This window comes from Rhodnius prolixus, unplaced genomic scaffold (assembly GCF_049639745.1).
Source record: "Rhodnius prolixus isolate KJV_2025 unplaced genomic scaffold, Rpr scaffold_22, whole genome shotgun sequence".
Classification (NCBI taxonomy): Eukaryota; Metazoa; Arthropoda; class Insecta; order Hemiptera; family Reduviidae; genus Rhodnius; species Rhodnius prolixus.
In genome coordinates, this window is record NW_027411617.1 from 2,017,170 (window position 1) to 2,033,705 (window position 16,536).

At 34.5% G+C, this 16,536-nt stretch overlaps 1 protein-coding gene across 2 annotated transcripts in view; it reads right to left on the reverse strand.

Moving 5' to 3' along the window:
• Positions 1-16,536, reverse strand: part of LOC141457560 (ATP-binding cassette subfamily G member 4) — an 86,114-nt gene that overhangs the window by 47,635 nt on the left and 21,943 nt on the right. The window lies entirely within an intron of this gene.

Sequence of the window (16,536 nt, forward strand, 5' to 3'; positions counted from 1 at the left end):
CTGTAAGTTTTTGTTAAAGAGATTTTTGTACCTTTTGGATAGATTTTCCTTTTTGTATGTTCTTCAAAGTTACATATCTGCTTTACAGATTTTATTAAAATGGGGAATAATAAATTTTAATTGTATCATTATAACCTGAAAAGGTGTTAAGTCGGAGTTACTACCACTGGAGAGATCTTTTTAAAGAATGATTATAGTTGCGGTCCCCAAACCATCCTCAATAACAATTTTTTTGAGAAAGCATTTTGAATAAAATAGGAAGGTAATTTGTACGTAAATAGCAAAATTAAACTGCGATTTCAGTTCTTCCCTTTAAGAGGAGTAAGAAAAATAAACTGCGATTACAGTACTTCTTTCTAAAAGGCAAAGAGGCAAAGATTTTGAATCGAACGACAATTCATTCATGTAAATCGGTTCACTCATTGATAATTTTAACGATTGCAGTACTTCCTCTTAGTACGTGTAAGAGCATGATGGCACTTCACAGCCACGTAGAGGAGCTTTGATCACTTCTTCATGCTAAATTTTATCAAAATCGGACTAAGCGTTATAGAAATATTGGTAATAATAGTTTTAGAAAGGGCCTTACCTGGGTGGGGCAAACTCCCCTCCTTATGAGGCATAGCGTCGAGACTTTTAAAGTGCAAATCTGTACAAAATTTCGATTCGAATGACACTTCATTCATGAAAATCGGTTCACGTTTCGATAATTTGAAACGATTGCTATACTTCCCCTTAACAAGTGTAAGAGCAGATCGTCGTTTTAATGTTACGTAGGGGAGCCCTAACCCTGTCATCCTACCAAATTTTATCAAAATCGGGCTAAGATTTACAGAGTAATTAATGATAATAATTTTGGAGGGGGCCTTACATAAAAGGGGCTAACTCCTCTCCCATTCCATGTACAGCGTCGAAACCCCCAAAAGGCACATCTACATAAAATTCCGAATCGAATGATACCTCATTCATGAAAATCGGTTCACGCGTTTAGGCGCTACGTTGTTTACAAAAAAGGTAACAACAACAACAAGAAGAAGAAGAACAAGAACAAGAACAAGAACAAGAACAATTTTTGAAAATGCCGTTTTTGCTCATTTTCAGCATCTTTTTTCTCAAAATCTATCAAATCTAGGTTGTTGCAAAAAAATTACAGTCATAAAGGAGGATTTGCCCTATATTATGAAGAAAATTTGGGAATTTTATCTTTTATAGAAAAAGAGAAAAAAATTGTCAAAGTTGGGTGGTTTTCAACGTTACGCTTTTTCGTGCAGTTTTTGATGATCAACCCTTATACAACTGTCCTACCGGACAGTTTTAATCAAGTTACAGCAGCTAATGAATTTTTCAAACATATTTTTCGAATAAATGAATACAATAATTTCAAAAATGTTCGTTGTTCATTGATTACTCCGCCATTCCTTGAGAATTTAAAAAAGGCTTGCACTTTGTGAGAGCCTTCAACTCCAGCTTTGTGAGCGTCCTCCAACTTGAGCTTCACCAGCTCCAGCTTCGAGGGCTATAAGGCTCGAGCTCTGAAGGCTCAAGCCGTAAATGCTCGAGTCGAAGCTAGACTCCGTTCAGCCTTCAGCTCGAACCTCAATTGAACAACACTAACTGGACTAAGTTTGAGGAGGATCCTTGGAGTTGATTTCGAGAAAAATGTGGTAAATGTCACAAACTGTGATTTGGTGCACTCAGTATTGGGAAATTTTCACCACTAAGTAATGGTCAAGTCCAGAGGAAATCCGCAGACAAAATCTAAAGTTTCAAGCTCCCTGCTGTGGCTTTTCATTCTGAGGTAGTCATTCGCATTCACACACACACACACACCAACTTTCAAAAAAAAGAAAACACTTTCTGACACTCGGGAAAACTGGTGAAAAGTAGTCATTGAAAATTTGATCCAATTGATTTAGGAGAACTGTTCTTATTCTTGATGAAAAATATGTGATAAAATTATGCCTTAATTTGAGGTTTTCGCAGAAGATACAGCATCAACTGAGACCGCTACTTGGACAATGGCATTCCCTCACTTGTTCAGTCATACGACAGAGAAACTGTGACAATCCAGAATCACTTCTGATATGGATATTCTGAGCGAAAGTTGTGGATCTACCAAACTCTCTGACATCCACCGGGATAATGTCCACTTCTAATCCAAAATCCTTACACAATACTCGTTTCTACGTTTCCTTTCAATAACCTCCAGTAAGTCCTCAATATTCCTTTTATTTCAGAATTAATCCGCTTACGATTCCTCCCGCCCAAATCTTCCTAATCCTGTAACTCATTCCAGCTCTTCCAGTTTCTATCTTAATAATCCACCACCCGGCTTTAAACTGTCTCCTTATCTGATCAATCCAGATCCTAACTCCTGGAGTGTTCCCAACTATGCACCTTTCATCACGCCTCAGCGGATGTTGCTGTTAGACTGCATTGTATATTCTCTTTATATTCATTTCGTAAGATGCAATACAGGATGCAATAAATATGTAAATCTTATACGTATATGAAATTTAATGCCCTAAATGCTATAATTTTTTTTGCGTCCATTTATTTCTGAATACATTTGCATACACCATCACTTTCAGATCTAAAGAATGATAATGAAGCGGTCACAGTACAGCGGTTCTAAGTACTCGTATGTATATTTTTCGCTCAGACCAGGAGTGGCTCGCCTCATCCGTACATATCGATGGCTCGCCGCCTACGTACATATCGATGGCTCGCATCCTCCGTACATATCGAACGCGATTAATAAGGTTGTATATAAAAGTCGAATTAAAATTGCATTTCTTAGGTACACTAGTGACGTACAGCACGCAACAGCCAACCAATTGCAATAAATATTATTCTATGTTAGTTTAAATAGTACTTTATTTATACAAAAGAAAATAAATACAAAAACTGATATATAAAAATAAGTACAATAGGCATGGCTAGACCGTCTGCCGGAGTTTGTCTTAAATACAATATCATAATTACATACAAAAATAAAATAACTATTTGCAATTGAAGCAAAGTAATATGTAAATTTAAGTAAAAAAAAAAAAGATATGAAGAAAAAAAAAAAAAATTAAAATATCTACAATAATGTAATAAGTAAAATATAAATTAGGAAACTTCTACACAAAAACAAAGAAAATACAGATATAAAAAATATATAGAAAAGGAAATGAATAAGATCACATAAAAATAAAAAGAGACAAAAGAAAGAAAGAAAGAAAGAAAAAAAAATTATTAAATTCTCTGAATTATACTGCCTAAAAAAGTGTACATTCCTTATGTGAAGAGTACATACGGTATTTAGTTTGACAATCTTAAATTTCTTATGCCCCAAATATGACGAGCAAATTTAAGCAATAACCGATCTGACGTGGAAAACAATTCAACAATAAATCCACCAGAAATGAGATCAGAGCCGAAGAACCTTTTTCGTGAGTCAACAAATGCTGGACATTCCCCAAGAAAGTGATAAAGAGTCTCAGGCTGCCGAAGATTACACACCTGGCAATACTCCTTGTCCGAATCCCTCTCCATCCACGGGACTCTATTTAAATTTAAGAGCTCCCCTTTGAGTTTAAACCACAAACTCAGATCAGATAAATTAAAACAAGTCACTGAGTTCAACCCGCAATGAGTACCGAAATCTTCCTTGTTTTCTATTAAAGCTCGATACAATAGATACTTATCAGAATTTCTAGCACGCTCAAGAGATTCTTTCCTATAAAAACGTGTTAAAGTAGAAATTAATGAGCCTAGTTGCTTTGACAATCAATTGCAATAAATATTATTCTATGTAATTGTTGATGATTTCATGAACAACCTTCATATAATTCCCTTGCTATCATAATTGTAATTGTGTTCATATTTAAATAATCTAAAATTAATGATGAATTAAATCAGTTATTAAAAAGTCACTCATGCAATTTGTAAATAACTATTGCGTAATCCGCGATGCCGAGAAAGGCTGACAGTGTCGCACGTGTTGGAAGGGTGTCAGGCACTGCGAATTCAGAGGGAATCAGCAGGCCTGCCACATGACAAACGCGCAATTCTTCGAGAGGGTTCTCCTTATGTAAGGAGGCTATTTGATTTCTTGAAAAACATAAATTATTATAATAAAATTTAGGTATAGATTAGGTTAGTTTAGTTTAGAAATTTTAAAGGGGAAAGGAATATCGAGTACTTTCCCCTTGTATGACTGAGTAGTATGTTGTGTTTAATAGCGTGAGTGTATTTATTGGCGTGAATGTATTTATTAGCGTGAGTGTATTTATTGGCATGAATGTATTTATTGGTGTGAATGATTTTATCAGTATAAGTGTATTTATTGCGAGAATGTATTTATTAGCGTGAGTGTATTTATTGGCATGAATGTATTTATTGGTGTGAATGATTTTATCAGTATAAGTGTATTTATTGGCGTGAATGTATTTATTAGCGTGAGTGTATTTATTGGCATGAATGTATTTATTGGTGTGAATGATTTTATCAGTATAAGTGTATTTATTGGCGTGAATGTATTTATTAGCGTGAGTGTATTTATTGGCATGAATGTATTTATTGGTGTGAATGATTTTATCAGTATAAGTGTATTTATTGCGAGAATGTTGGTACGAATGTTAGATTTAGGCTTTTAATCCGGGGTTGAAAGAAATTTATAAAAGTATTTCAACCCCCCTTAGGTTTAAATTCATTTAGGATTAGGTCCCACTTTTAGAGTGTGCAGGAACATTTGTTAAAAGTACTGCACACTCGAGTTAGATTCTACGGAAATAGCCTCCTTACGATAGACTATATACTTGAAGCGGATAAGGCATCGTGATTATATAGTATATATGTTTAGTTGAAGCTAAACCCAAATAATTTACTTTAATAGATTGATTCTTGACCAAATGTGAGTTTAAGAATTAAGGGATGGTACCATCGGCGAAACCGCATTCCCCCTCGTCGACCAGTTCGATGATGTAAGAGGGGAGCGCGGTCCGATATCCGATAGCCTAGGCTCCACCTTGCCTTGCTATGCAAGATATGTATGTGGTAGCCCGATAGGCCAATAGGTACCATCCCAGCTCTAGTGGCCATTGAATAAGAAAAGAGATAATGTGTGGTGGGCGCTAATGGCCATAGACGTCGATGCGCCGGCAGGAAAAAAAAAAAAAAAAAAAAAAAAAAAAAAAAAAAAAAAAAAAAAAACTATTGCGTAATATTAATATTTGTAAATGTTGTAATTGTAATTATATTTTATACAAGTTTCATGTCCGCCTGCATACACAGGAAAGAAGAAGAACAATCAGGTTTTGTGCCCAAGGGTAGATATAATATTCTATGATTACCCTGTTTAAATCTCTGTTTAAATTAAAATGCCTTTAATTAGGAAAGGTAATTTGTTTTCAACTTACGACATGTTACGACATGTCCTAATTATCTTTTCTTGCAGCTTGTTACAGAGGAAGCATTTCAATCGTGTTTAAATTTGTGAACGCGTCTGTCTGTGTTTGTTTGTGTATATGTCGCAGGTTAATGGTCACACTGATGGCTTCCGACTAACCTGCTATTAGACATCATGGCCTAAGTACTTTCTAGACAAATGGTATAATATGGCATTTTGGTTTTAACCATAAAGGTTTGGCGAAAAACCTAAATAACCAGTTAAATAATCTACCTAAATGTTTTATTCCTTTAATTAGGTTTAATTGATGCCCCCAAAATAAGGTTTAATTGGGGTAAAATGTAGATTACACAGAAAGGAATCTTAGAATTCCCAATCGATTCTTTCGACAACCCAAAAAACTCTTAGACGATTGATCGAATCTGTTTCTTGACGACAAAAGACTAATTATTATACTTCTATTTTAAAACCCATATCTGGGTGTATGAAATGGAGCTGTGGGGTTCCAACCAAACGCACCATATCTTCGAAGACTTCAATCTCAACAATCTAAAATACTTCGATCCTGAAGTAAACTCTCCTTTTTTTATGTCTCTAATCGGAACTGTACATTCTTTTTTTTCACCTAAATCGCCAAAACCGGATACAGGAAACTCCACGACTTCAACCTGCAAATCCTGTAGCTCCAAAATCTTCTTTCTACATCTTAGTACGGCATCTCCTCTCTAGTGAAGAGAGTGATTAATAGTTCAGTTTTTTGCAGTGTTACCACCGGATAACCTCTTCATTCGTTTGCATCTTGGTTTCACTTTTATTTATAGCCTTGATGCGCTGATTGTTGCACAAAAAAAAAAAAAATGTAAAGTAAAGTAATCGCCTATTTTTTCAGGCGGGGCTTAACGTCCAACTACCTATTAGGTGTCGTGGACGAACATATTGTACTTTACTGTAAATTTCTTTTATTAACCATTAAATAAAATCCAAGGCCTATAGACAGGGAATCGAACCCACTAAACCAACAATACATCTTAGCATTGCGGGTCTAGCCTATAACCGCCTTACATACTTTTACTATAAATTTCTCGTATTAACCATTAAATAAAATCCAAGGCCTAAGACCGGGAATCGAACCCATTAAACCAACAATACATCTTAGCATTGCGGGTCTAGCCTATAACCGCCTTACATACTTTTACTATAAATTTCTCATATTAACCATTAAATAAAATCCAAGGCCTAAGACCGGGAATCGAACCCATTAAACCAACAATACATCTTAGCATTGCGGGTCTAGCCTATAACCGCCTTACATACTTTTACTATAAATTTCTCATATTAACCATTAAATAAAATCCAAGGCCTAAGACCGGGAATCGAACCCATTAAACCAACAATACATCTTAGCATTGCGGGTCTAGCCTATAACCGCCTTACATACTTTTACTATAAATTTCTCATATTAAACATTAAATAAAATCCAAGGCCCAAAGACCGGGGAATCGAACCTACTAAGCCAACAATACATATTATCTTCGCAGGTCTCGCCTCTAACCGCTCGGCTACAGTGGCGCCGATTGTTGCACAAATAAACGAGAAAAAGAAAAATAATAATACAGTTCTGTTTATCGTATTTCTAAATAATCCAAACCAGATTCTTCCTGAATTCCTCCTGATTCCTTTGTGAGATTCAGTCATTCAGACACATGCCTGCTGACATAACACCTTCTAAATCCTATCTAAAGAGTAGCCCCCTCCTGTTAAAATAAGAAAAATCAAAACTGAACACTTGCCAATGTGGCGAAACATTGTTATTTCTCTTTTAAAATAAACCAGTTCTTATTAAGATTACAGACTGTTCTTAATCACTCCAAAAAACAAAAAAGAAAAAACCAGTTTGCTTTGAAATATTTTTGTTAGCTTTTTATTTTTATCCAGTTTTATAATAAATGTTTTGTATTTTATTGTTAACGACGCCATGTTTATTTTTAATGTAACCTATCTCTAGAACAGCTGTTAGGAATACTTCTGTTACGCGTGATAGGAGAGGGGTTACAATTGAACTACGTTGTGTAAGGTTATATAGTTGTACATAGACTTAGAAAAATAATTATATTTCTTTACATTGAAATAATTACATTTAAATTCTAGTAGATCACTTAAAATCTCTATTAGGCTACTTTAAAACGATTTTATTAACTTTTTTTTTTTAACATGCAGTTTTTATTTAACTCTTTTATTTATTAGTATTAGGCCTGCCATAAATTCAAGTAGGAAAAACTTAAATTTACCAATTATTTACCCATGAACCCATTTTAACTTCCTCTGAGTCTAGGTAAGGAAACTATTGATCGGAAGTAACCTTCTTTTTAAGGTTTCCTCAGTCTGTAAAAGTTTTTAAATAATTTAAAATAAAGAAAATTAATAGAAAACTCAAAATTTATATTTCAACTGCCATCTCAATTTAATTTATATTTGCCATTATAGATTTTTTTCACTTTTTCATTGCTCTCTTTTACGAGATAGTAAGTTTACCCACAAAAAGTGCACCATTTCGGGACAATGTACCTCCTGGCAGAAAGGCAGCATCACTTTCTTTAAACTCTCCGGAAGTTATCTTCTGATATTAGTCCTAAGACGTTTCTAGTGACTTTCAGTGCAGAGCAATACGCACTTATCTAATGATCAACGCCTTTGCAATCGCCCTTAAGTTCTTAGTACATAATCTTAGAATCCAATTCAAAAAAATCTAGTATTCATTGAGTTCCGGCCACAAAAAAAAAAAAAAAATTGCACCAGGTGTTCATATTAAACGAACAATACACAGCCGACCGGTAAGTGCACAAAAAATGGTGCATTACATAATGTACTGAGTAACGCAATTTCCACATTACATTCTTACGTACATACTCTGAGTTAATTTCTGAATTAACTACAGCAAATAGCGCCGTACTAAGTCGACAGAAAACGCTGTACGTAAGAGCTCACTTTGGTTCTGTCTGAAATCTAGTAAAAAAGTATTGTCTAGGAATTAACTATGTAGAACTAAGTAACTAGAACTTAATAATTTGAGTGAACATTCACATTACTTTCTTCTAGAGCCAATTGAAATTTGTTTTATTGAAATTTCAGACACATTTTTCAGGTGTAAGAATCGTACAATATACTAAAACGGTACCAGTAGAGGAAAGAACACCCCCTTCCTAAAAGTGCCATAATCAAATAGAACAGTGATTCTCAACCCTTTTTTGTTTGTCGCGGCGGCACCCTTTTAACAATTTCCCAATTTGGGGCGGTACACTAACAATAAGATAAGTTTAAAGTATTTCACTTATCCCCATAATACCCAGTGTAAAATAGTTTATGTTTATTTTCAATATAAAATAAAATAATATTGTACTACAAAAAATGAACAGTATATGTTTATTAAGGGATTAATTACAAGTTAATAATAAGAATACTTTTAATGAGAAATTTGAGCTTGATGTTTTTTTGATAATTACAGTTTATATTTGGTCTTATAGATGATAATGCTACTCTCATATCGTCTTCTACAATTTAATATACAAATTTTTATTGTATGCATGTCTAAAATTTGGCGGCACACTTCAAAACTTTCGCGGCAGAGTGGTTGAGAATCACTGAAATAGAAGCTATAGATTTGCATAGATGCAGTTTGTTTTCTTTTAAACAAAAGAAAATCGTTAGAATCTTTTCTGGAAAAATCTCAACGGTTACTGAGAACATCCGGTTGGTTCATATTGTCTTGGTGAAAACTCGCCAATTCGCAAATCCCAATCCTCTACGCGGGTTCTAAGAAACTTTATTATTTTACATAACGTTTAACATTGGGACTACTTGAATCGTTAGTTTCCGGTTATTAACTAAAACTTACGTCATCTTTTTTTGGGGGGAGGTTACTAATGGAAAGAGAATGGTACATGGATTGTTTCAAGGTCCCAAATTGAGTATTCCACGGCCCATATGATGTAAAAGTAATTTCTAAGATTGCTGAAATTCCAAATTTTTAAGCAAATCGATAAATCAATTTTCTCAGGCTCGCGATTTTTACTGAATAGAATTTTTAAGTTGAACGCAGTGTTCTAAGACGCTTATTTCATTCAAATTTTGTTATAGATTTAAACAAGATTACTGATTCAAAAAAAAAAAATTGTTAATGAGAAGGTTACCTAAAAGATTTCATCTGAGAAGGTCTATTCAACCTTGTCAAATATAACTGAATACTTTATTAACGTACGGAGTCATGCCGAATTTTTTTGTTAAGTCCTTGGATAAATTTTTGTATTTTAAATCAAACTTCCGGCACAAATAATGTTACGAGTATTTTTGTGAGTGTAGCTGAAAAACTACTCCTTCAATGAGGAGACTTTAAAGGCTAGTACATTGAGATGTTGGCAACACTAGTCTCAAAAAGGGAATTTTAGTTTTGTCCCACGGCTTCTTTGTCTCTCTCTGCTTAGAGGAAGTGTTGGAGATCGTGTAGATTTTCACCGGAAATCATTTCGCGATTCGCCCGAATAGGAAATAGTGGTTTTTAAAAATTTATACCCAAGAAGTTCAAATTTTAATTTAAACTTTAATTAGAAACATTTTTTGTCTCTTGGTAAACTCAATTAAGGGGCTCTTTGAGGACAAGATGGATCCCCAAACCGGAAGCTTTCCCGGTTTCCCTGCAAAGTGAGGACTCATCATTGGTAAATATTGGTCCTAAAGATGTCCACAAAATACCAAAAATTTGAAGAAAAACAGCTGACCGGAAGTGACGCTATAGATTGTTTAGTTTTTAGCGATTTTTACGGAAATGGGGTACCTTTGAAGTGTATAAGTCTAATAATGAAGGGAGCTAATTTTTAGTAAGTATATGTAAACTACTCATTTTCGGCAACTTTTTTCTCGAAACCTATTAGATCTAGGTTGTTGCCAAAAAATTACAGTTATAAAGGAGGATTTGCCCTATATTATAAAGAAAATTTGGGAATTTTATCTTTTGTAGAAAAAGAGAAAAAAATTGTCAAAGTTGGGTGTTTTTCAACGTTACGTTTTTTCGTGCTCATTTTGACGATCAACCCTTATACAACTATCCTACCGGAAACAGTTTTAATGTTGTAAGTTTCAATAAAATTTAATTAATTACGTCACCTGGGACAAGGGAAAGTCATGTGAGTGTGTTCATAACACATTTTTTAGTTTTCTTTGGGTCAATACTGGACTATTTTACCCAAGACTTCACCATGATGGGATGTTGAATGCAATTCCTTCCGCTTTCAACGTGAACTCTGTTCATGTCCATATTTTGCAGAAGAATTGAAGTAAAACTAAAAATAGCACCCCTATATTGTTTGACCCGGTTTGACGGGTTCTATTGACGCAGTGGTTATCTCTTTGATTCAGCTAATGTCATAATAACACGGCCTTCGTCGTAAGTTTTTTTTATAAAAATGGATTTTAGATAATATAAATTTTAAGAGACAGGCAAGCTTAGTTGCTTAGTTTGCATACTGATCAGGCAACATACACAGATATTACGTCAATCTAAGTTGTTTTGTATTGGCTGAACTTAAATTTAAAGGCTCCTCCCCATATTTCATTTTCACTTTAATTTTTGAAGAATTAAAAATAAGTTTTGAGTTTCATTAAGTATTTACAAAAGGTCAGCAAAAATTGTTCTGTTTGTATGTTTATGTGAGTGTTAATTTTTGGTGGAGAGCACTGCCAACATAATCGTAGAAAACCTTATTTGATATTTTAGGTACTAGTATCGATACGTCAATCGACTTTTTTTTTTCTTTTTTTTTTTTAAAAAAAAAAGATCAGCCAACCAGAAATGAACTTTATTGAACTGATTTTTCAATTTTTGTGTAATTCTCATAAAGGATCTAATATAGGTAAATTTAAATGTATGGTATGCGAGTGGCAACACTGTTGAGGGTGTATGAGAAGGGATGACCGTTTTGGGGGTGGTAAGTGTTGCAGGTTATGTTATGTTTCTTTTATGTTAGCGTTGGCGTTTACATATTAAGTGAATAAACTATACTTAAGTTAGATTTGTGTTTATTTCAACCCTGAAGTATTCAACGTATATAATTTTTTTTTGTTTCTCTAAAATCTTGGCATATTACTTGGCATATTTGTACATTTACATCTTAGATTTGTAACATTTTTCCTGGATAGTTCACGTCAGATAGAACTTTTGGAACAGTGTGGGGAAGCCTTCCACCTAAAGTACCACTTGGCCTTGTTACCTCGTAAGTATAGGTGAAAGTCCCAATTCTTAGATTTTTAGCTAAATTTTTATTCAAATATCGATCGGAACGCTGTAAAGGTTATTTATGTGAAACTGTTTTCCATATATTTTATTGTTTTCAAGCGGTTTTCTCAGGGAGAGATGCAGTTAAGCTCCCTTTAAAAGCGCTAAGTCAGCATAGTTTACGTTTCTAAGTCCTGCATAGTAATTGATTATTAGATATTTCACTGACATTCCCAGTAGGGACTGTGTCAATACACCGCAACATAAATGGCACATAAATTATTGATAATAAAACTGAATTGACAGTTTAATAGATATAATAATTTTTAGTTCTTTGTCAAGGAGAACCACTATTTAAATAGATTTTGCTTCTTTGTAAATTAAAATTATCACAATAAAATTTCTGTCAAATACAATAATTATATTTCTTATAAAACCATTAAAATAGGATATAAATCTTGTCAAGATTTTATTGCGAAGAATTGAAGGTAGTTAATGTTTTCGTAAATAGGAAAGTGATCAGCGTCACCATGACTCATTAGAGGTTTGAGGTTGTTTATCGATTTCAAGATCTTTACTCGGTATTGCAATCGATTGATTGGTGGTTGTTGTGGGCGGTTACGAAGAGTGGTTTTGTAGGAGATCTCGTGTGAAGTTATTTATTATTGGTTAGGAAATAATAGCGAAGTCTGTGCTTTGGTTCCCGTCCCATGATACCTAATTGGTAGATGGGGACGTTAAGGCCCGCCTCAAATAATGGGCAATTAATTTACTCAATTCCCCCCGCTCTAATCGTACAGATTTTGAGATTTCACCGGAAATATCCGTTGTGTGGTACCTCTTAGACTGGAAGTGTGTAAGTTTGTGTCGGTATCCGTAAGATTTCCAGGAATGTTCGATAGAGGACGTCATCAATGAGAAGATAATGAAAGATTTTCCTCTGAAGTTGTGATTTAGATTAACGTGTTGCTAAAATCTGAGCTCAGAAGAAGGAGCCTCGTGAGTAGCACTTTACTGAGAGGATTTCCTGGAAATGGTAGCTCCTGTACATAAACAGTGTACACAAACATTGCTTGTAGAGGTGTGTCCCGTTTATTCTAAAACTAGATTCCACGTCTTCGGGAGGTTAAATGTTTTGCTCCCGGAGATTGTGGTATCTAACCAGAACCTACTAGGTTTATCCCAGTCCACTCTGGGGCGATTGAGTCGTCATGCTCCCTAGTGTCCTGTCACTACTTTATTAGTACATTGTACTGCCATCCGGAAACTCTTAGACGGATTTACTGGTTTTAAAGCCCCGGTGTTCCTCATGAGATGCCGGGAACAATGGCCATTTTGGATTGCCTGCGTTCCTTCCCCCCCTCTTTTTTGGTAGAACCGCCCTCCTAATACAATCTACAAATCTCTACACAAACATTGCTCTATAACGTATTATTGTATCATTTGGGCATAATTTTTCTATTTTACAAAGCGAACAAAATGTATTTTATGGAAAAATTAAATATATTTTGCAAACCACCGTTAAGAAAATCTAAAAATTTTAGAATTTACCTAATTGTAGCTAGTGAAAGTCAAGTAAGGAAACATGAAAACACGTTTCCTTCCGATGAAAACAGAAAATAAAGAAAATTTGCCACGATCGCTTACTTCCTCTTTACACGGTGTAAGCGGAAGTACCTAATTACCAAAATAATCCCAGAGGCAATCCGTTAATCATTGTTTTCTTTATTTTTATTATACATCATTGTTGCCAATCTTGGATCTGATAAACAAATATATTACGAGCAACAATTATAATTCGATAAACTGACCAGTTGCCATCTGGGAGGCTAGCACAAATAAAAATTCATATCTATCAGATAATAAATAGTGTTGTGACTACAAAAAAGAAAGAGTATCTTTCATTAATGGGAGCTAGAGGAGGCGGAGGGGCTGTGGTGGTTTATCATTTCCCGTTAACCCAATTACCCGTCATCTGGGCGTTTATCTCGAGCAATATCTGACTGGAATGGACGATTGTAAACTCTTAAGGATTCGCTTCAACCGCTCCTAGAGAGAGAGAGAAAACTACTACAATAGTTTCCTAAATTGAGATTTTTATTTTGTGGAAACATATTTCCCAGGTTTTCCCGGATCTTGCGTGAAGAAGACTCGCATGACTTTCCCTTAATGCCGATTATGTAATGGAATTCTTTTAAAATACTTTGAATTTTTACACAAAAAAAAATAGAAAGTTGACGACACTATTATGAATTTTCTTTTTTAAAAACTTCCGTTAAAAATCTCTAAAAAATAAAAATGCATTTCGTAAAATGGCATTACCAATTTACAGCTTTTATTCAAAATTTGGAGATTTGGTTATTTAATTAATCCTTATTTTAGAACTACTGACCTCCGGGAAAGTACTTATGATCGTTACTGGTGAACATCATCCATCACTGGACAGTTAGCTACGGGAAGCGGAAATAGTGTGGGAGGGACATAATCAGCCAACTGCAAGAGCCATAACTGAATCGATTTATCGATTTATTTACTTTTGCAATTTCCTTTTAAAGATGTAGTACTCTTATTGCCCTCAATTAGTTCACTATTGGTTTTGTAACATGCACTCGATTAGTTGGGCTTACCGACACGGAGCCGTTACCGTGTAAAAAAATGACCTTATCTTCCATTAAATATTATTAATATTAATGAACATCGAAGTTCTTGTTGAATCGATTACGTCAAACCACCTCAGGCGTGAATTGAGCTCCTTTCGATGAGCTCCAGAGGAAATGAGAATTGAGATGCATATTTAAAGACAAACATGTAATAATTTTTATTATTTCTCAACAAACGGGCTAGCTTGTCGTAAAAACAGTTTAATTGACTTTAATTTAATTTCTCTAAATTATTTCATTGATGAAAGTTTGATCTATTTTTGGGACTGTTTATAGTTGTTCAGCTGTTTTGATCAACTCATCTGGTAAAGTTGTTTTTCCTCGCTTCGTTGCGATCAAGTGTCCAGTGTTGAATTCTCATTGAATTAAGAGGTCGTGATGCACTCTGAACATGGAAAAATTCACTTTCGGTCTCAATTGGAATAAATATGAATAACGATAAAAGCTGTAAAAAAAAAAAACAAAAAAAAAAAAAAAAAAAAAAAAACGAACTTGTAAACTCTCAATGACTTCCTCTTGTGACGTGGGCCGGAAAAGCTTTGCTTTAGAGAAGATGGCGTTTCTTTCCCAGAAATAACCTCAATTGAATTTACATGTTTTAAATTAAAGTCTCAGCTGTAGATGAGCACCATCGATTTGAAGAAAATCTATGAAAACTGTTTTCGACTTTTTTTTTTTTAAAAAAAAGTTAAAGTTGGCACTACTGCTTGAGGAATTTTTGCAACAAATAGTTTTAGTAAGTGAAATGAAAAGTATAGAACAGTGTTGCCCGCTACAGGAGAAAAAAAAAACACTTTTTTGGGATGTGGGAACAATTAAATATTAGGATTTTAGCGATGAAAACTTGATCAGGAAAAACTGATGCATACAGAAATGCTTGAATTTCCTGCAGTAAACGAAAGTAAAAACACTTACATGAATTTTTCCGGTGGTAATCATTGAAAATGTAAATAACAGATTTTATTAAATAAGAGTGGAGCAGTTGAATTAGATTGGATCTAAAACATCGAAAAGTATCGTAAATAATTTGAAAAAAACTAGAAATAACTACGATATCTATTATCGATTGGTGGGTAGGGTCAATTACACTGACTTTGATATCCCAGTTATCAGGAATCCATAGTTGCAGTTGTGTTTGTTTATAAATTGATTTTAATTTAGTACGAATTATCATTATTGCTCTCGCAGACAGCTTGTAAAAAAGGCAGTGATGCCAATTAGTCTATGAAAGTTTATGGAAAAATCGATCCAGCTATTGCCGGAGGAAAAAAATTATTTAGAAAAATAGGACTTCAGGTAGAAAGATTTAGATCGCTAAATTACAGTCGAATTTCTTGGGGGGGTCCACCGAAGGGCGCAGCTCTACTGGGCTCCAAGGATGTCGAAAATCTGTTCGTGGGAAAAGATTTTTATTGATTTCATTTTCATTTCATTGATAATAAATTGCGCGAAAAGCCTGCTTTTGTTGAATGAACTGTTCATGTGTGTAACAGTAATTAGCCGACTATGTCCATAAAGTTCATTTTAAAAAATTTGTAAAATGAGTGTACAAAATTTTGAACGTTTAAACAAAAAGATTCACAGCAATAGCTGAAGCTTAAGCACTTGGGAACGTTGAGGTAGAGGTCCATGCTTTGAAAAATTCGTGCTGTACAGTGTAAGTTTAGCAGCAATTTCAGAGAAGGCGTTAAAAGTAAGGCAATGTCGGGGCGAGCATGGTCCTTGACCCAGCTGTGTTTTCAGAGAAGCTGTAAAAGCTGATCTTCTAACAACTTGACCTCAAAATGGGAACTTGCATGGCATTGAACGCGTGCACAATCTCTTTTGTCACCTCAGAAAAACGCACATAGGTTTTAAAATATGGCCAACCCTAAAATGTAAATCCAAGCGATACTTTTAAATACTTTTATAAAGCTAGCGAAGAAAATTGTTTATAGTTTAACAACTCAAACACAGAGGGCTACTTCTTGGCCAGTCTTTTCGCAAACGAGACAAAACCGCTCTGGTGGAACATCTGAAGGAATGGTACAGTTCGAATTAGTACCCGAAGCTGATCTCTGTGCAGCACAATTGGATAGAGTCTAATCGCAAGGAACCTCTTTCTTTGGTCATCAGAAAAGAAGTTCTTTAGCAGCAAGAACACTCAGTGTTAAGACTGCCTCAAAATTTAATGTACTCGAGTTTGAACTACTTCCTTGCCCTGCTAACTTAGTCTA